At 43.0% G+C, this 22162-nt stretch overlaps 1 long non-coding RNA gene across 1 annotated transcript; it reads left to right on the plus strand.

Annotated features, from left to right (window-relative positions):
• Positions 1–286: 286 nt before the first annotated feature.
• On the plus strand, positions 287–20212 carry LOC147918342 (uncharacterized). The gene is made up of 2 exons (XR_015552711.1): positions 287–454; positions 19150–20212. It is a non-coding gene; the product is annotated as an uncharacterized LOC147918342 (long non-coding RNA).
• The last annotated feature ends 1950 nt before the right edge of the window (positions 20213–22162 follow it).

The following is a 22162-nucleotide window of genomic DNA, read 5'->3' on the forward strand; positions in this document are numbered from 1 at the left end:
CGCGCGCGCCCCGCGGGACGCACCATCCCGCCCGGCGCCGAGGGGGAGCGCCCAGGAGCCGGCCGCCCGCGGGCGCCGCCCAGCGCCTCTGCTGCGGCCCCCCGCCCCCAGGGCACGGGCACCGCCCAGCCCGCTGCGGAGACGGGTGTCCCGGGGCCGCCGCTCCCTCACGGGGGGCCCCCGGGGACGCGGGGACACGCGCCCCCCCCCTCGACGGGGCCGCAGTGGGTCGGCCCCGGGAAAGAGGGAACGCGAGGCCCCTCCCGTCACCACGCGCGGCCGCTCGGGCGGCGCATGCGCGCGGCGGGGGCGGGGCCTGCGGGGCGAGCCGCTGAGGCGATGGCGGCGGGAGCGGGAGCGGGCCTCAGGGGCTTCGGCTGGGGGGGTCTCGGGCCTCAGGGCCGCGGGCACAGAGGAGCGGAGCGTCGCCGGCTGCTGCCCGATGGGACCCAAGGTAACGCCTCAGCCCGGCGGCCGGAGGAGCTCAGGTCCCAGTCCCGCCCGAGGGGCGGGGCACTGGGCCGCCTCGGGACCGACGCCGCGCGCCGGCCGGCGGGCTTCGCGGGGCTCGCCCGGACCCGGTTTCTGCCGGGGCGGCGGGGCGAGCCCGCCCCCGGAGCCCTGACGACAGCGCGCCGTGACATGTCCCGCCTCTGACGTCACCCCGGGGGCGGGAGGCGAGGCCGTGTGGCCCGCGCAGCGTTCACTTCCGACGGCGCGGCCCTCCCGGAGCACGGCTGCCACCTGACCCTGGGGGCGGGGAAGGGTCTGGGCCGGCCGCGTCCTCCCCGCGGCTGCCCCTCCGGGAGGCAGAGGCCGCTGGGCAGGGAGCGTGAGCGGAAACTGGGCGGGCAGAGATAGAAGCCTGGCAGCGCGGCGCCCTGACGCGTCGGTGCTCCCTGCGGCGCGTGTTTGCGCGGGCCTTTGTCACATGTCGCTCTGCGACGGCACATGGGCTCCGGACGTGGAGGGGCGCGCGGGGCGCGGCCGCGCCGGGGGGTCCGGTGTGGGGTCTGTGCGCGCGTGTAGGTGCGGTGAGGGCCTGCGGGGAGGAAGGAGGCGCTCCGGGAGCCTGTCGGGCGTGCTTCTGCGGTGTCTTTCCCTGTTCTCTTCCTCTTTTGTGCCGTGAACGGTATGGACCAGCCCTATTGTAAAGCCCACAGGTTTCTCTTACAGATAGTCAAGACGTGGAGAGCTTGCCTGAAGGGGTGGGAACTTGCAGCACTGTAGTTAGCATTAACCGTTGTACCGTGTTCCCTTCGGGGTGAGGAAAACATCAGTGTCGTAAATTAGATCTGAATGGAACCAGAGTCAGCATGCCCTGTGGTTGACCTGTGTGAGATAACTTGTTTAGCACTTTTCTTCCTGGGTTGCATACAAACTAAGCATGTAATTTTATGTTAAAAGACAAAGCGTACCCCAACCGGGCGTTTTGTAAGTTAAAAAATAACTCGGGGCGTTTTATAAGTTAAAAAATAACTCGTAACATCCCGCAGGACAAGTTGACCCTGCTGTGACTTCTGAGAGTCAATAAGGCAGATTAGGGAACTAAGAAATCTGCTGGTTAAAATCTCCTCAACCTGGCAGAAAGCGTGAGCCATCACGTGTGGACTGTGCGGTCGGTGTGGGACGCGTGCGGGCCATCAGCACCAGCATCGGGAAGGCCGGGTCAGCACACGGAGAGAACATTCCGGAGAGTGTATCCAGCACTGCCGCTTTGCCAGAAGGAGAAGTAAACATCTTTAGATGAAGTCTAATTTCATGTGGATAGTGGATGTCCTGAGGAAGTCTGCAAAACTGACATCCCCAAGTCATGAAGAATAACCATCCACCAGAAGACTTAAAGACGGCCATCAACTTTTAGAAATTAGCACTAAAACTCATAAAAATGATTTCCACAAAGGTCCATTTCTATAAGATATCCATATGCAAAGTTACAGAAAAAAATACCGTGTTGAGACTGCTGTATTTTATTCACAAATAAATAGGTATTTCTTATCATTGATTTTTGTGGCACTTAGAAAGATGGCTCACTTTAGGATAGTAACAGTATCAGTTCATTAAACAGAAGCTTTGCATTTCTTTAACTTCGATGCATGTACTACCCCCAAATATGACACTCTGAGCATTAATATTTTACACTTCTTCCAACTATGGGGGATCAGAATTGGCCACCCCAAAATGTGTTTCTTTGGCTTATTTTTAAGGACAAAAGACTGTGAAAGATACTTGACCTTCCTGCTAACTGCCTAAAAGAAAAATAAGGCCTGACAGGCCATCATCATAGATAACTCTGGGTATGATAGATTGGGAGGATCCTTGCTAAGCCCATTTTTATTGAAGTTCTCTCTCTCTCTCTGGTCACATTCTCTACAGCTGGCCCAGCAAACATTCATTTACCAGATATTTGCTTTTCCATGTCCATGTGATTGCTTTCCTCCCCTTTGAAGTCCCAAACCACTACCCAAACATCCTCCTTTGTCTTTAGCTGGAGATAGTATTTAAGGTGGCAGCTTCAGCCACTTTGGCAGGTTACTCAGTTTTCCTGGGTTTCTCCCATGTATACATGTTATTAAACTTTGATCTTCTCCTGTTAGTGTCTCATGTCAATTTAAATCTTAAACCAGCCAGCAGGACCTAGCGGGTAGAGGAGTGGCCCTTCCTCCCCTACACAAGTAAGTTCAAAACATAGTCGTTTTGTTGATAATCAACCTTCACAGAATGAACGGCCTGTTTAATGCTAATTTGGTAAATACAGTAATACATTTCTGATTATCTATTTTGCAAAAGTAGATAACCTGAGACTAGAATAAAATAAAAATTAAGTGTGAAATTAGAAAAAGCAAAAGTAGAGTTGGGAATGTTTAACTCAAATTGTACCTACTGGTGGGAACTCGAGGCAGTTATCTAAATAAGTATTTCCAAATGGCTTTTTTAAAACCACATCTCTTTATGTTGCACACAACAATCTCAGTCTTGTTCTCATGTTCTGTTCAGTTCAGCTAGTCATGCACCCCCTGAAGGTAGATATTATCAATGTTCAATAAACCTTTAGTTTGAGATTATAGACTACATTTAACCTTTTCCTGAAAGAGACTACTTAAATTACAGGGACAAACAGGCCAGAGTTTTAACGCAGGCGAACCTGGGAACCCAAATGGCATTGTGTCTTTATGGGAAAGATTTCATCAGCTGACCCACAGGGCAGTAGTAGTCCCCCAGTAGTCATCTAGCTATTCAATGTAGTAAAACTAAAAAACACGAGTAAGGAACACGAGTAAATTACCCCAAATCCTATCCCCAGAAGCAGCACTATTGAAATCCTTCCAGACATTTTCCCGTACAAAAATATTTTTTCCTTAAAAAATTATACCACACACGCTCTTCTGTTGCTGCTTAAACAAAATAAGAATGTCCTTCCATGTCAGTAAATAATAGATCTACATCATTTAATGGATGATACATAATACTCTGTTTTTTAATATGCGTTAATTTAATCAGTTCTGTTTTGTTACACATTTGTTGCCAGTTTAACAATTACAATGCTGCAATGAAGCAGTCATCTTAAAATACGCCTGTGTGTGTGATGTATTATACTGTTCCACGTTCTTAAGGTCAGAAACTAGGTCCCATACCTGTCTCCCTTCACTCTGAGCACAGTGCATAGCACACAGTGAGCATATTAGTCATGAGACTTAGATCAGTGGTTCTCAGCTATGCCAAATGCTCTGTGGGGGGCAAAACTGCCTAAAGTCTAGAGACACTTGGGTTGTCATGACTAGAGGGAGGGGGTACTACTGGCATCTAGTGGTGGAGGCCAGGTTGCTGCTAAACATCCTGCGATGCACAGGATGGTCCCCACAACAGAGAAATGGCCTGTGCAAAATGTCAGTAGTACTGCTGTTGACAGACCTGGTTTAAGATGATGTAAAAACTACATTTCCCTGGATTAAGACATTGAAAGTTTCTTGTACACAAGTTGGTGGCTAGCTTTCCTCCAAGTGGGCACTCAGGTCTTCTGTCATTGTGTGGCTTTGCTACCTGAGAGCCCCAGCTATACAGATGGGGAGAAAGCAAGTAGAATATCATGCAGGAGATTCTGTGGCCAGGCATAGAAAGAGCAACATACCACTTCCATTGGCCAGAACCTAGTCCCGTGACCCCAACCTAAACTGCAAGAGAGGCTGGGAAATGTAGTCTTCTATGTATCCAGGAAAAGGAAATGGGATTGATGGCATCTTGCCAATTTCTGACATTTTTAGTTTTCAAAAATCTACACATGAAGATTAGAGAATGCAATATAACATAAAACAAAAAATTCTTAAAGATAATTTTTTAAAAACCATGCTTGAGGCGCTGGCCCAGTGGCATAGTGGTTAAGTTCACATGCACCGCTTTGGCGGCCTGGGGATCACAGGTTCAGATCCCGGGTGTGGACCTATGCACCGCTTATCAAGCCATGCTGTGGCAGGCGTCCCACATATAAAGTAGAGGAAGGTGGGCACGGATGTTATCCCAGGGCCAATGTTCCTCAGCAAAAAGGGGGATTGGCAACAGATGTTAGCTCAAGGCTAATCTTTCTCACCAAAAAAAGAACAAAGTAGCATGCTTGCACATAGCTACTCAACAGGTATTTGTTGAATTTGGGGTTATTGACTTTCCATGGAAAGGATTAATAGTGTTTTTAAAAGCAGTCAGGTATTTACTGAAGGCTTGTGATGGACATGCTGGATATCTTCCATGCATCTTACTCCCACCCTCAGATCTGCACTCCATCCTTCACCTTGTTCTCTGCCCCAGTAGGCTGATCTGACTGGATTATATAAATAGTCTCCCTCGAACTCTGGCTTCCAGTTGATTTAGTGAATGGGGAACCCCAGCAGAGTGGGGAGGGAGAAGAGTGGGCTTAGAGTGTTTATTTCCCAGGTCCCTAGTCAGGTTTCCTTGAGCTGGCAAAGTAACCTGTTCTATACACTCTCTCCTTCCAGGTTCTGGTCATCTTTCCTTCCTCTGGTTCCTTTTGGCCTAGGTTCCTTCACTAGACATACATCCTGCCTATGCCTTTGTAAGTAGTCCCTAGATGAATCAGCTTCTTCAGATGATCCAGTTTGAGTGTGCTGCTTCGGTTGCAGCCCTCACTGATAGATTGGACATGAAAACCTGATAGGGACGTTGAGAAACGTTTTCTTTCAAACAAGATGATATGTCTGCCCTCAAAAAACTAACACATACTTGGATGCACAAGCCTAACACCAGTGGAATTAATCATAAATGTAACAGAGATTTGGAGAGGAGGTGCCCATGTGCCAGGATGGCTGGGGAAACTTTTGCTGGAGTAGATAAGAAGGGGATAATTCTTGGAGGCAGGTAAACCACAAACAAGAGGTGTGAGGTGAGGATACTGGGATTGCCAAATAAAAAGTTGCACATTTTAGGGCTTGGGCCCCATGGCCCAGTGGTTAAAGTTCCACACACTGCTTCGGCAGCCCAGGGTTCTTGGGTTCAGGTCCTGGGCATTGACCTACTCCACTCACCAGCCATGCTGTGGCAGTGTCCCACGTACAAAGTGGATGAGGATTGGCACAGATGTTAGCTCATGGCTAATCTTCCTCAAGCAAAAAAAAAAAAAAAAATGGGAGGATTGACAGTGGATGTTAGCTCAGGGCAAATCTTCCTCAGCAAAAAAAAGTTGCACATTTTAGATATTAAGTAACTGACTATTTGATATAAGGAAAAAAATAAGTAGGCTGTGTCTGGCACATGGAGATCCTTGAGTCCCACCAGAGCAGATTGTTGAATTTGAGGTATAGAATAATCCTGTAGCGGTGGTAATGGGAGAAAAGAGCTTACTAGCTATTTCAAGTTAAGTACTTTGTGACAGGCTGGCTAGGGATTAACTATTGCTTCATGCATGGCCTTTAAAGTGTGTGAGAATAAAATTGTCATTACGAATCGTATTGACCATTTGATGTAAAGCACCCAATAGCGTGAACATGCCAAGGAATTAGAACACATTTGTTTGCAGTAATTAAAATGAGTGAGTTAAGCATTCAAATCGGGGGAAAGAGATTGTGCCCCATCAGCTGCTAATAGCGCTTTTTACCGCCTTGATCGGATGGGCTACACTTAAATTTCTCTCAGTGTTCACAGGCGCCAGGTACAGGAAAGACATACTGAAGCAAGAGAGCCCTGAAATCTGCGAGGCTCCCTACAGATCTGAGCTGTTCACTTTCCTGTAGGTGAGACCAAGTGTCTATCAAAGATCTCCTCTTTGTCAAAATGATGTTTGGTGCTGGCTTTTGGGAATCTATGTTAGCTCACCTTCCCAGAGTGGATCCCACAGGCGGGCCTTGACCACAGTGCCTCATGCCCTGGTCAACTGCATGTAGAGTGAGAACAGTGTAAAAAGGATGGAGAGTCCAAAAACTTCTCCAGGATACCTACTTAGATATTTTAAGCTTAGAAACACCATTGGCAGTGGCACGAAGCGCCAAACCTTATTCTCCATTCTCTTGTTACTTGGAGACTTTTCCCAGAGGTTGGAAATTTATATCCAGAGATAATGTCGACAGGCACAACAGTTGAGAGTTGTAGAGAAAGTTGGGTGTCTTTGCAAAATATATCCTTAGTTTTATCTCACACAGTTCACCGACTCATGAAGACCCTAAGCTAGGACCTGGTTCTGCACTACATCACACTGACAAAGATTTTAACAATCTTGCCCAATTCTGGCTTCTTGATCTATTACTCCTGTTTAGATCTGTTTCCATCTCCAAGACATCGTGAGTCAGTCTCCCTTCTTTCATAAAATATACTGAGAATGAGAGAACTGAGGCCCAAAGACTGTTAAGTGCCTTGGTCATGATGACAGTTACCAGCAGAATTGGAGCTAAATCCATCTTTCTGGACTTACTCTAATTCTTTCTTTAAAAAAATTAAAAGGAGGGCCGGCCCCGTGGCTTAGTGGTTAAGTGCGTGCGCTCTGCTGCTGGCGGCCCGGGTTCGGATCCCAGGCACGCACCGACACACCATTTCTCCGGCCATGCTGAGGCCGCGTCCCACATACGGCAACTAGAAGGATGTGCAACTATGACATACAACTATCTACTGGGGCTTTGGGGGGAAAGTAAATAAATAAATAAATAAAATTAAAAAAAAAATTAAAAGGAACAAGATTTAATTTCCTATATAATAGAAGTAGAAAAAAGGTAAACTCTGTAAAAATAATATTTAGGGTATGGAAAATTTAACTTTATATAGGTTGAAAATAGTCCACTGATTTATATTTTTGTAGCTAGTACCTATCCCTCTTTCGGAATTGGTTGAAGATGAAGAGATGATTGTTAAATCTAAGTTCAGAACTTCTCAATTTTAATACCTTGTGTCAGTTTTAATTTTCTGATTTAATTAGTTTCCTAATTAGAAGGGGTTAAATTAATTAACCTCATTATTTACTATATATTTAATGATTTCTCCTCTATAGGGAGTTACTTAATTTTCAATAATTGGAAAGCTTATGACAAGAGGGAATATTTCAAAGTTTTACACTTATTGCTTTACGATCAGTAGCAGGAATAGGACAGATTGAAGGGATTTTAGGTGAGATATCAGAAACGTACTTGTCTTAAAACATGGTACATGTAAAAACTGGATTTGGGTTGGGATTCAATAATTTCTATCAGATTATAACTCAATGGATATATCCTTTATTTAAGATTAAAAGATTCCTAGAACATAGGATTTTATAAGAAACATCCCCACCACATGATCTTATAGACAATAAAATAACCATGAAGTATTGAATAATGCTAAATAATTGTAATGAAAAGGAGATTTTCTGAAATTATCACCTGGTATAAATGGCCTACTAAAATATTCAGTTTTTCCTCAGACTTGTCAATGGGCTAAATGGATGACATTTGGGGAAGACATGGTAAAATCACAGGCTAATATCTGTATGGCTTGTGGAAATCAAATGAGCCTTGTTCTTTCATATTTATATATGTATAAATATAAACAATTTGTAGATAACTATGTTTTAATGTAGTGATATACAGAAAAGATTAATTACTTTTTAGAGAACAGAAATGAGGTTGTATCTTCAAAATGGCTGAAGTTTTCTTTTTCCCACTTTTGAAGTACCTGCTAATATAGATTTAAGCAATCAGTCCTCTTCAGGACAGAGACTAACAGAGACAGGACACAGTAGCTCACTTAACCGTGTCTCTGCATTGCCACTAGTCCAAAGGACCACTACTACCTGAGAGAAGCCCAGGTCCACCGAGAGGTTACATCAGGAAAGCTGAGTGGTACAATTTTAAACACAAACCTAACATATTTAGTAAAATGAAGTGGTCTGATTGTAGGAAATTCAGTTCAGTTGAACAAATATTTATTGAGCACTTAGGTGCCCTGCAAATAGGCCTTGCTTAGCAGTCAAGACGCACCCATGAAATGACTGAGTTCCGTTCTATAGGCAGCGTGTTAAATGCCAATGTGAGTAGTATAGGGTAATGGAATTCAGAGTGGGGAGATACCCTGGGAACTAGGGTGATTAGGGAGGGCCTCTTTGAGGAGGTGAGTCTTGAGAGGGCTCTGAAGGGTAACAGAAGAAAGAGGAAGAGAAAGAGGAGACCCATTCCCATTTGGAGGCGCAGCTTGAGCAGAGACCTGGGCCTGGAACGAACATGGCGGGGCAGCAGGACTAAGAATAGATTCCTGACCGGAGGAAGTTGATACGGAGTAGAGCCTTGGAAGACACTACAAAGAAGTAAGTTGAAGACCTTTGAGGAAAAGCTATGTATGAAGAAAAAAACGCTAATATTTCTCACAGATTAGAATCCATGTATTATAAATTCCTATCAAAAAATTTATAGGCTGAAACTGAGACAACAGAAGCTAGTCTTTCATTTGATCCCATTTGAAAAATATCTGCCCCTGCTCCATTTATAGCAGGCAAAGTAGTTCTACTAGTTCTACAATACTCAGAAGAGTGCTAGCCAGGCAATGCTTACTGCTCTGGTCCCAAAGCTTCCAGTAGCTTCTCACGGCTTGCAGAGCTAAATTCAATCCAGTTAGCCTTGCGTCAGAGAACTCCATGATCTCCTATTAGTCTCCGACATACACCCCACCTATATACTCCAGAACCGGAGCACCCTAGGCTTATCTCCAGCTACTCCCCTTTATTCATGCTCTCTTCCCAGCAAACTGGACTACTGGACTTGCTTTAAACACATCCAGAACTTGCTCACCTCCATGGCTTTATACAGACTGTCGACCTCTCCGTCTGAAATGACCCTCTCCACACAGATGCCTATGCAGATCTTACCTCATCTTCTATGGCCAAGCTCAAATGCCCCCTTTCGTGAAACATCTGTGATGCCTTGAGATAGAATTTCTTTGGTCCTTTCTATTTATGACTATGAATGAATTATATAACCGGAAGCTGTTTGTCATGGGTCAAGGATGACTAAACCAACCAAGTATGAGAGAGTTCATCTCAACTTGATATAATAGCTGCTATGATACATCTGTGAACCATTTTCACGGTAACGAGTACGAACAGGGCAGGGAACCCAAAATGTAGGAGCTTCCTTTATCCCAATACTTACATTTAAAATGCCAGAAAGACTTTATTTTAAAATACTTCTCCATCTCAAACCCCATCCCCACCCCACCCCTGCATAATCCCTCCACTAACTGAAACGTCTTCTCTCCCTTACCGTGTATTCCCCCCTTGCTGTTTAATATGACGCCTGATGTCAAGTGGTTGATGGATAAATATTTAGAGTAGATGGATGCATTTTGAATGAATTGATATCACTGCTAGGGATTTTTCACTTTGGTTTTAAGGCACCATCAAAGACAGTCATCATTGTGCAAATTTAAAACTTACCTCTTCTAATGAAGTTGCTACGTTATTGGCTATTGCTTTTTATTTTATAGATGGAGAAACAAGTTCAGAGAGGTTAGGTCATGGGTCAGCAAACTTTTTCTGTAAAAGGCCAGATGGAAAATATTTCAGGCACTATGGTCCATAAAGTCTGTTTTGACTTCTTAACTGGGCTGCTGCAGCATGAAAGCAGCCATAGACAATACGTATACCAAAGAGCAAGGCTTTATTTACCAAACTTTATTTACAAAATAAACTTCATTTACAAAAACAGGCAATGGGCCAGATTCAGCCCGTGGGCCTTGGTTTGCCAACTCTGGGTTGGGGCTTCCAGGGTCGCAAACTCGCAAGTGGAAGAAACAAAGACTCACACCCAACAGGTGTTAACTAACTCACAGATCTCTTGACCCCCGTCAGCACTCTTTCTACTTCACTGTGATAACTATGATCTCAGGAGGTCTGTCTGAGTGCTTGACCACCAGGAAAACAGGGGAATTAGGGCTAATTAATTAGTCCAGACTTTGAAATCCAGAGAGAAAAGGGCCTCATATTAAGTGCAAACCATCATCCTAAGTAGTATATTTGTGGCACTTTCATTAAATTTTCTCTCAAATCTTGAAAAATATGTATCTCCTGGCTGCCAACATTTTCATCTTAGTATAATTATAAAGCCTCCCCAAATAATCATTTTTCAGTGTATGGTACTCAGTGGGGCACAGTGCCAGCTGCTGAGCCTTGATGGAGCTGTTTAATTTGAGACTTATTAGCACAGCACAGGTGAAAATGAATAAAGTCTTAGTGAAATTTGTTCATAGTATCTCCGATATAAATGCCTATTGTGTAGTGAAGCTCATGGAAAAAAAGAATAGTACTAATCTAAAAGAAGGTAAAATAACTCAGTGTCTATCAAGATAAATATAGGGATTTTAGGGACATTTTCCCGATATTAATAAAAACCATTTTTATTACAAAAATGGCAGACATTTCAACATATGATAACTGTTTTTATAAACAACATGTTCACAAAGAGAAAATGGTCTCAAAATTAGATATGTGGGGCTGGCCCCGTGGCTTAGCAGTTAAGTGCGTGTGCTCAACTACTGGCGGCCCGGGGTTGGGATCTCAGGTGCGCACCACAGCGCTGCGTCTCCGGCCATGCTGAGGCCGTGTCCCACATAACAGCAACTAGAAGGAGGTGCAACTATGACATACAACCATCTACTGGGGCTTTGGTGGTGGGGCAGAAGAGGAGGATTGCCAATAGGTGTTAGCTCAGGGCCGGTCTTCCTCAGTAAAAAGAGGAGGATTAGCATGGATGTTAGCTCAGGGCTGGTGGTCCTCACAAAAAAAAAAAAAAAAAAAAAAAAAAATTAGGTATGTGGCTCCTTAAATGAGTTAAAATACCTTTTTTTTTTTTTTGTCTTATAACATGAACAAGTATTTTGAGCTTGAAGCTTAGGACAAATTTAGGGACTGTGACTCTAAGTTGTCACTCTTTGTGAACATTATATTCCCAGTCAATTCTGAAGACACGCTTTTTGCGATATTAAAAACCCAACTGTAGAAGTTCTAATAGCGTGCTCTCTTTCCTGAGTAGGGTTCACAAGCAGTTCTTTCCCTCAGTTGTGAATCAGTTCATTTTCTTCACTTAAAAACACACTACTCCTTGGAAAGATAAAGACAATATTAAGAGTAGTACTGGTAGGAACTATGGAGGCTATAGGGTGAATCAAACAGAAAGTTGCAGGAAAGCAGCAGCCAGAATGCTTTGGTTGGATGGCGTTGACTTTCTGCTATTTCTATTGTAATGTAAGAAAAACTCATCACGGTGAATGTCAAGGATTTTGGTATTCATCTTGCTTCTGTGTTACTCACATACTCACTCCATACCTGTGATGGGAAAGGAAAATAAGACTATAAAAAACAAAACAACCTCAATGAACACAAAAGCAATTTATTTTTAGAACACTTTGCCCAGGCAACCATTTCAATGATTAAATGATTTGATAGAGTTCTGGATAATTCTAATATGCTTCTAAGTGGGAGAATTTACTTACTATATTTGCCTATGTGCCCTGGTGATGAGAACTCTCATAGAAGTATAAACAATCAGAGGAATATGCAGATAGTGTTGAGTTCCGTGTTCTATTCCTACAGAAAATTTTCAGTGTATTGGAGGATATGTGTATAGTAACATCATAAAAGCTGAACTTTTACGTTTTATTTTAGGCTTTGTAATATATGTGTGTCATTCCATTTATCGACAACATGTTCATTAGAATCAGAAGCAGCAGCTTCATTTATCCTTTCTTTAGCAGTGGTATTTACATAAAGATTCATAAGAGATTAGCGTACTTGAAGCTCTATCCATCGATGTTTGCCAGTTTGCCCCAGTATATTATTTTAGGCAGTCCTTTCTTGGAACCCATCCTAGGAACAATTACTTATATCCTGAATCAGATATCTTCTTAATGCTAAATGAGGATCCAGTTTGTCAGGGACTTCAGCTGATCCGTGTCAAGATTTTCCTTTTTTCTCCTTCCCCATACTCTCTTCCCAATTTTTTTTCCTTGGCTCTCTTTTTCTAATCCTCTCTTCTGTCTCGCTTGACTCAGTGTTATTCTTCCTCTTCATTTCTTTAGTGCTAAGATGGGAGACTTTGAAAAGTTGGAGCTAGTAAAGTAAAATATGCTAAAAGAAGGTTTAAATCAGGAGAATTTGATGTGGATACAGGACTGTATTCACCTTGCATCTTGCAATAATAATTTGGTTCATAATTAAGCATTTGTTAAGATATTCATTCTAGGGGCCGGCCCCGTGGCGTAGCTGTTAAGTGCACGCACTCCACTGCTGGCAGCCCGGGTTCGGATCCCGGGCACGCGCCGACGCTCTGCTTGTCAGGCCATGCTCTGGCGGCTCCCACATAAGGTGGAGGAAGATTGGCACGGATGTTAGCTGAGGGCCAGTCTTCCTCAGCAAAAAGAGGAGGATTGGCATGGATGTTAGCTCAGAGCTGATCTTCCTCACAAAAAAATAAAAATAAAAAAATAAAAAACTATAGCATTTCCTTATTTGCAAGTGATGTTGAGCACCTTTTCATGTCTTAATTTGCTTTTAGCACAACAGTTATGCTAATTTTTAATTCGTGTCCTATATCAGGAATGCCTTGCAAATTCAACACTCTTAAAATATCTTAAGTGGCAAGTGTGTGTGTTTGTGTGTATGAGAGAGTGAAATATTTATGCATACATATACATATCACATATCACATACACATATACATGTGTATTGAAAGAGAGTGTAGCAAAATTGTTTACAATTGCTGAGTCTAGGTTAAGATATACACATTCTCATTTTATTATTCTTTCAACTTTTCTGGAAACTTGAACATTTTTTAAAATAAATTATGGGAGAAAGGCAATCTCTCTGATACTAGCTCCACACAAGGTTGACGTAAGGGAAACCATATTGTAGAAAAGAAACCATATTGTAACTTTGACTGACCTCTGATTAACTAACTCAGACATGCTCTGTGGATTTTATGGCCCCTCCCAGCTGCTATAAATTGATAACTTTGTTCTCTTGAGTTCCTTGGGAATGTGATGACCCCCAGGCAGAAAGTCTATGCTGATAGCCATCATCAATGACAACTGAAAGATCAGGGTATAGGGCGTTGCTCTGATCTCTGATGCATATCCAGTAAAAGAAAAGACTATCAGGAACGAAGAATAGGTGTCTGCCCCCACCCGAAGACCAGATGCCTCCCCAACCCGGAGACCAGCCCTGTATATAACTGGCCTGTAGTCTTTATTCTGTAAGATGGTTCTTTTGGACATCAGTCGGCCATCTTCCCCCTTGCTAGCAATCTGTAATATACTGCCCTTTCTCTGCCACTATCTTGCCTCTTGACTATTGGCTTTTGTCTCCTGGCAAGCAAATTTGGCCCTTTGTGCAGTAACATCTCCAGTTGCAAGTGTGGTATCTCTTGTGCCTCTGGGTTTTCCAAGACTCAGACATAGGTTGCCCAACTTCTTTGTTCATCACTATATGTGTCCCCTGATTTTCAGCTTCCTGCCTTCCTGGGCCTGATCCATATGATGTAGTCAAAACCTTGTTTATGACTCCTTTTACAATTTTTATGAGACTCCACTCAGTCTCACCTCTACTTACTCAATCGCCTCTGGCTAGGAGCGAAGGGATTTACCTCAGGAGGTGATCAATGACTTTAATCTCCAGCCTACGTGTACTTGAGGCATATGTACTTTGGAATGCAAGGACACATCTCATTCATCCGCCCCCATGCCCTAATCTTTGAGACTAACCAGAACCCATGGACTCACTTGACCAGATCACCTAATACTTTTTCCTTTGACATTTCTTTAGAGTAGTAAAATAGCTAAGATTGTATATAATGGCCCCACACTGACATTTACACTGCAGCTCTTTACTGCCCATGGGTCCTGTCCCCGTGCTGAACACAAAATAAAGGTGCACAAACAAACTAGCGGCTCATGTCTGAAAATTCTTTTTCAACTCACGACTCAGCAGCCCCACATCACGTGGAGTGCTTCAGCCCTTGGTATTCACCCTTGTCTTCCAGTGCCCCCCATGAGCTAAATTCAAGCAGGTGTCCAAAGCTTAGCATGTCTTCCCTGTAGCTGAACCTCTCTTTATGACTTGCTTGGGAGAGTTGGGCAAAGTGGCATCAAGTATAGGTTACAGTTATAAACTCCAGGGTGACCAACAGTCTGGGTTTGCCGTCCTTGTTTTAGTACTGAAAATCCTGCATCCTGAGGAACCCCTCAGGCCAGAGCAAACTTGAGATGGTTGGTCACCCTAACAACTGCCAAGTCAACCTCTGTTAAAGAAAAAATTACTCTGCTGGTTGTTAAAGCAGTAAGGAAGACTTTATTTCAGACTATTGCAATAGGACAGAGAGATTGGGCTCAATACCAAATACAGCAAAGACAGCTGGGGATTTGTAGCCTGTGAGCAGAGTGAGGGGTCAGTGGATGGAATATGACTAAGAGGAGATGTCAAGGGTAGGGGACTCTTGCTAAAATGGCCTAGCAGGATTCTTGCTAAAGACAGGTCAAGGACTTAGACATCAAAGGTGGGGGATGAGGAATTTGATCAGATATCAAGGGTAGGGGGATGACTTAGCAGGAATCTTGCTAAGACTGGGCTGGGCAGGCCAAAGACAGGACTAGTCAGAAAGAGGGCTCAGAGGGGCCCAACTAAAGCTTGTAAAGGGGAGAGTCTCTGTCACCTCCATGTTGCTGAAGGAGCAGCGAATCAAAGTTTATAACTGAATAGATGGCCCAAGGATTGTTACAGCTATCCTAAAATGAGATTGTCGTTTCAGAGTGGGACAGTCAACTCTGATAAATAAATAGCAAGCAATAGGATATATTGGAGCATATGAGGAAGCCATTTGGTATAAAACTAATTTGGCATAAGCTTGTTTTTCCAAAAGGGCCTGTGGCCTTTGAACATGCATTGTATATCTGCTTTAAGCATTTAGCATGTCCCAAAGACAAGAACAAATGCCCTTAAGATAAGGATGCAACTTCCCCCACATTGGCATTTCCTTAAGGATAAGCATTTCTCCCTAGGATAGGATTTGATTGCTGTGCTCACCCTGTGACCACCCAACTCAAGACAACAGCCCTGCTATCTGCTGTGCCCATCAGAGACAGCAGACCTGCTACCTACTGTTTCCATCAATCGCTGTGCCGACAGGGCAATCTCGTGACTATTGTAAAAGGGACATTGCAATCATATGTGATACATGCTCTTTGACAGTATACAACTGCTCTGTATATCCCACTTCTTTGGTGCCCTTCCTTCCTTGGGGAAGGAAGGCTCCGGGCTATATGGTCCTCAAATAAGGCTCATAATAAACTCACCCCAATTTTCATTTATAGATTGATTATGGATTATTTGCGTCAGCAGCTCCCACAATGCCAAGACTGGGGAGAGAAAAGCCAGTCACTGCTGCCCCACAACTAGCTCTAATTGAGCTAGAGGGTAGTTCATTGAAGACTTTACAGTGTGGTTAACCCATTTTTCTTAAAACTTTTAACCATTTAGCCTACTAGGGTTATTGTATACGTGTCACCAAGGCCCAAAACTTGTAGTGACTCCTCCAGGTTTTCGTGGCAGTCCAACAGCAGAGCCCAGAACAGAACCGTGGCTAGCCTTGCATTAAAGCCACCAGATGTCACAGTCTGGATAAAATGTTAGGAAGTGGTTTCTGTGAACACGTTAATTAACCAAAATGGGCTTCAGATCAATCTTCAAAAGGACATTTACACATCTAGGGGAAGGGCCATTCAAAGAGAGTAGTTTTATGTCCTAAGGAAAATAATTAAAACAATAATTTTACTCATAACTTCATTATAAGACCCCAAAAAATGCTTTTTACAGAAATCCCTACTTTTATTTTACCTTAAGAAGCTCAGTAGCTATTCTTTGGAAGCTGTCATTGTAGTAACTAACTGGAGATTAACATAACTAAATACATACTGGTCCAGGGAGATAGCTTTAGAGTCCGACAGAGAGCTGTGGTTAGCAGCAATGAATGCTGGGAACCACAGTAGAGTCAGGTTTAATGTATTGATTGGTTACAAACTCCTTCAGCACATAAAGCTTAATTAGGTGCAGAAAGGGCTGGGAAGCCAAGACAACAATGACAAAGGCAGTGGCAGCCGATGTAGAGTTCCCGTATGCCCTTGGTTCTTGACTCCTGAACAAAAGACACTAATTATCTATTGAGAACAGACTGGTTAGAAGCACCTGCCTGAAGCTGATGAATCTGCGCTTCCATCTTCAGCTGTTGGGGGACAGGCCCTGGGCTTATCTGCAGGATGGATGCCATGCCTGTGAAAAGCAAACAGAAATGCTCCTTTGATGAGTATGAGTGGGGGCTGCTGTCCCCTGACATACAGAGCCCACCTTGCCAGGACCACTTTTTGGTTCTTAGGGGTCAAGATTTCAAGAGTTCTAGAATTGATGAGTGCTAGGGTACAGTAAAAGACGTAATATAACGTTACGTTTTTTAACAGCAGGAAAAAATCACTCATGTATAGTGGTGATCATTGTAAGTTGGCTCGCTTAACTGTCATTCTCAATCCCCTTTGCCCTCTCCTTTCTCTACAGATCAGAAAGCTAAATATTAATCTCGTAGCTTCTTTTGTGGCAAGCATTGGCCATGTAATAAAATTCTTGCCAATAAAATATGAGTAGAAGACTCCTGAAGAGATGTTCCGGGGGAAAATTTGCATTCCTGATTTTAAGTAAGGAGGGAGAGCTGGGCAGAATATCGCCCTCTTTTATCACCTTTTCTTTCTTCCTGTGAATGGATGAGGTGCTTGGACATGTAGCAGTCAACGTACAGCTATGAGGTGGCAAGCCAGCCTGCAGATGACAGTGGGGTGCAAAGGTGGAAAGAGCTGAGTCCCTGATGATATCTAATGTCCCTGCTCTAACCCTGGACCACTGTCATGTGATGACCCCCATTTGGAATCACTACTCATTGGGCATTCTGTTACTTGTAGACAACTGCATTCTTGATTCCCCTATATATATATATATTTTTTTTTTTGGTCAGGAAAATTAGTCCTGAGCTAACATCCATTGCCAGTCCTCCTCTTTTTGCTGAGGAAGATTGGCCCTAGGCTAACATCCATGCCCATCTTCTTCCACTCTATATGTGGGACGCCTGCCACAGCGTGGCTTGATAAGCGGTGTGTATGTCCATGCCGGGGATCCAAAGCCGCAAACCCCGGGCTGCTGAAGCGCAGTGGGTGAACTCAACCACTATGCCTGCGGGCCAGCCCCTCCCCTATGATAACTTAAAAATGACTGCAAAATAATGTGTAAAGCAGCAGATGGTTGTCATAGGCACATGGCATTAAGCTTGTAAAATTTTTTATTATAACCTGTTGAAGTAGGGTAAAATTTAATACTGCTAAGAGGGGTGCAGTATGTGACATTCTTAATATTTTTAAATAGACAGTTTCATACGAATCATGAGTTCTTCATTCTACTAAAGGTAGTTGTTGCTGGAGGGGTAATTAATCTGAAAGAGACCATTTTAAACTAGAAGATACTGAGCTACTCTTACTGTCGACATTTATGTTAAAGCATGTATTATGTAAGGCATATTATGTATAGGAAGCATGATATTTAGTAATGAGCACAAGGCCTAAGTGTACAGCTCCAGGACTTTCACAAGGTGGAGACCCCTGTGTAACCAGCAAGAACTGGAACATGGCCAGCCTCTCACCCCTTTCTAGTCACTGCCCCCCCCAAAGCGTAGCTAACAATCCTGATTCTTGATACCTTAGAATCATTTTCCTGTTATTAAATTTATATAAATGGAATCACATATTAAGTAGTATTTTGTGTCTGTCATCTTTTGCTCAGAATTACGTCTGCAAGATCCATTCATATTATGCACGTGGCTGCAGTTTCTTCATCCATATTGCTGGATAGTATTCCATGATGAATGTACCACAGTTTGTTTATCCGTGTAATTATTGATGGGCATTTAGGCAGTTTTCAATATTTCATTATTATGAACATGCTACTATAAGCATTTCCATACGTCTCATTTAGGGGATAGATGTACGCATTTCCATTGGGTATATGTATAATCTGGCAGTGGACTTGCTGCTTTGTAGGGTAAGCACTTGGTCAGTTTTCTTTCTTTCTTTCTTTCTTTTTTTTTTTTTTTTGCTGAGGAAGATTAGCCCTGAGCTAACATCTGTTGCTAATCTTCCTCTTTTTTTGCTCGAGGAAGATTAGCCCTGAGCTACCATCTGTGCCAATCTTCGTCTATTTTTTATGTGGGTCATTGCCACAGCATGGCTGATGACTGGTGTAGGTCCGTGCCCAGGATCTCAACCTGTGAACCTGGGCCACCAAAGCAGAGTGCACAAACTTAACCACTATGCCATGGGGCTGGCCCCCTCATGTTCAGTTTTGGTAGATACTGCTAAACAGTTCTCCAACGTGGCTGTGGCATTTATCCTCCTGCCAGAGGCTGTATGGTCAGTCTTTTTCATTTTAGCCATTCTGGTGGATGAGTAGTGGTATTGCATTGTAGTTTTAATTTGCATTTTCTTGATTAATGAGGTTGAGGACTTTGTTGTATGTTTATTGGCCATTTGGATATTTTCATATACGAAGTGTCTGTTGTATTTTCACTTATTTTAAAACAATTGTCTCTTATTATTTTTTTTTTTTTGTAGCTTCACGGCATTGGGATGGACCTTGTCTTTCCTCGTGACTATCCTGGCCATATCCCTGGGAATCCTGTTCTGGCCACTGCTGCTGAAGTCCCTAGTCTCTGCCATCTTCTGTGGAATCCTTATTGTGACCCACAAGATCTCTTAGAATGCCCCTGTCTATTTCGGGACTCTAAGGTGCTTAGCCTTAATTACTGAGAAGGGAAATACATCAGGAGTTGTTTCAGAACTATTATCCCCAATACAACATTTTGGTTAAAGTTGTTAAACTTAGTTTTAGATATACAGTCATGCACTGCATAGCAATGTTTCAGTCAACAACGGACTGCAGGGCCGGCCCCGTGGCTTAGCGGTTAAGTGCGCGCGCTCCGCTACTGGCGGCCCGGGTTCGGATCCCGGGCGCGCACCGACGCACCACTTCTCTGGCCATGCTGAGGCCGCGTCCCACATACAGCAACTAGAAGGATGTGCAACTATGACATACAACTATCCACTGGGGCTTTGGGGGGAAAAATTAAAAAAAAAAAGGAGGAGGATTGGCAATAGATGTTAGCTCAGAGCTGGTCTTCCTCAGCAAAAAGAGGAGGATTAGCATGGATGTTAGCTCAGGGCTGATCTTCCTCACCAAAAAAAAAAAAAAAAACAACGGACTGCATATACAATGGTGGTCCCATAAGATTAGTACCATACAGCCTAGGTGTGTAGTAGGCTATACCATCTAGTTTTGTGGAAGTATACTTTATGATGTTCACACAATGATGAAATTGCCTAATGATGCATTTCTCCCGAATGTATCCCCATCGTTAAGTGATGCATGACTGTATCTGTACTGCTTTCTGATCAAATATAATTTTGCTGAAAATTACGCTTTTTATGCAAAGTATTTCCCTCCTTTTACAATTAATCACAGTATAAAATAGTAGGGAAAACATGAAGCATTTGGAATTTAAAACTTTGAGACATTATGTTCTAAATAGTAATGCCATCTCTGTAATTTACATAGATTTCTTTTTCTGGGTGAAGAACATTGAATTCCTTACTATAAAGGAATTATGGAAACCTCAAATGTTTTCCCTGTGAAAATTGATTTCTGTAATGCTAATGTGAGAGAGAAATACATGAGTTTTGTTGACTGAACCGAAATACCTTGAAGTTTAATTTCTTAAATATTTTATGCATATTTGCACAGACCGTGTATATATGTGAATATATTTAAAACATGTACAGCATTTATTTAGCTATACCAATAAATCCTTTTCCCGAATGACTGAGCTTAACCTTGGAGAAATCTCATAAATCTCATAGGTAGAATATAAGATCTTGACCCATTTTCATGGTTTCACTTCATTTTCTATTCAGATGAGCGTTAGTCACTGGTCCATGTGCCTCAAAGAATGTACACATAGCTTGTTTCCTCCTGGACGTGCTAGAAGAGAAGGGGACCTTCTGTGGCTGAAAATGAGGAGGAGATCATTAAGATTGTGGCATATTACTTGTTCTGACTCAGAGGATGGGAGTCTTAGTTAGTGGGACAGTGAGAAGATGGGATAAGATTAAAAGAGACAAGAGTAAGGCCAGAACATTAGATACAGACCCAACTTATTTCTTTGGTCCAAGAGTCGGGAACTCACGTCTCCCTCATTTACTGATGAAGTGGGCAGGGTGCTCGTATTTGGATGAGAATGGGAAACAGAAGTGGACATGAGACTTTCATTTTTAATCAGAAGAGGCATGAGTTGCATGTTGAGAAGCACTCTGCTAGATGGATCTTTAGCCACCCTCTTGCCTGTGTGTGGGCCAAATTTTGGTGGGGTAGAATTTTCAAACATTGCCTGTGGTAGCCATGACACTGACTACATTTATTTTCTTTCTGGTTTTAATCAGTTTTTTCAAACCAGTTCAAAGGAGCGACCACTGGCTGGGCCTCTCTTGGTGCGTGCAGCAAACGCTGGTTTTCGCTGTCTGAGGAGCCTGTTCCCATGCCTTCTGGTTTATGGTTAGGTCTGCAGTTTTGCAGAACAATCCTTCCCAAATTGATGATGGCAGCTCAAGGTTGTTACTACACAATCAGCATCAGGCCTGTGGTCCCTGCCAGTTAGCATGGTTAGGGAAAGCTTGGTTGCCAGTAAGGCCAAGTCAATGAGGGACTGGAGGACTTTGAATCTAGAAAAGACCCAAGAGATTATCAAGGAAAAAGGTTTTCAATTATTTTTAAACAAGATCTTCTATAGAACTCCAATTCTGCTCTTGGAGAAGACACTTTTATGGGGACAGAGTTTCAGGATCTAGGTAATTTGTATCGGCAGGAATGAGGACAAGAATTGTGGAAATGTATTCTAGGTGCCCGACTAAGAAAGATAAAATATACGACTGGACTGAGCTGAATTTATTGACGCGAGTGTACCCTCCCAGGATTCAGGACTCGCTGGGGCCCTGGGAAGTGGCTTCCAAGTTCCCTTAACTGGCTTAGTGAGGTGATGTTGGACCTTCCCTGACACCCTCTGAAGTGAGCTGTCCTCTGAAATAGCCTGTGAGCCACTATGTAATTTGAAATTTTCTAGTAGCTACATTTTTTTAAAAAGTACAAAGAAGCAGGTGAAATTAAACCCAATATATCTAAAATATTATCACTTCAACTTCTAGTCAGTATGAAAAATAATTAATGGGATATTTTGCATTCTTTTTTTCACACTAGGTCTTTGAAATCTGATGTGTATTTCACACATATAGGACATCTCGATTAGGACTAGCCACATTTCAAGTGCTCAATAGCCAGAAATTAGTTAATAAATAAAGAGAATGAAACATCTATCCTGCTTTTACTATATTAACTGTACTTCAAGGTAACTAAATAGCTGATAGGGAAAAATATTTTTATAAAAATATTCCAGCCACTAATTGAAGAAGAAATGACAGAATATCACCATTTTGCAAACTAAAGTGAAATAATAGATCTAGGCAATGATTATTAATGACTAAAAAAAACTATCAAGTGAACAGCTGATGGGGACCATTA

The sequence above is a fragment of the Ceratotherium simum genome, chromosome 1 (assembly GCF_057802395.1).
Source record: "Ceratotherium simum simum isolate JZ-2026a chromosome 1, ASM5780239v1, whole genome shotgun sequence".
Classification (NCBI taxonomy): domain Eukaryota; kingdom Metazoa; phylum Chordata; class Mammalia; order Perissodactyla; family Rhinocerotidae; genus Ceratotherium; species Ceratotherium simum.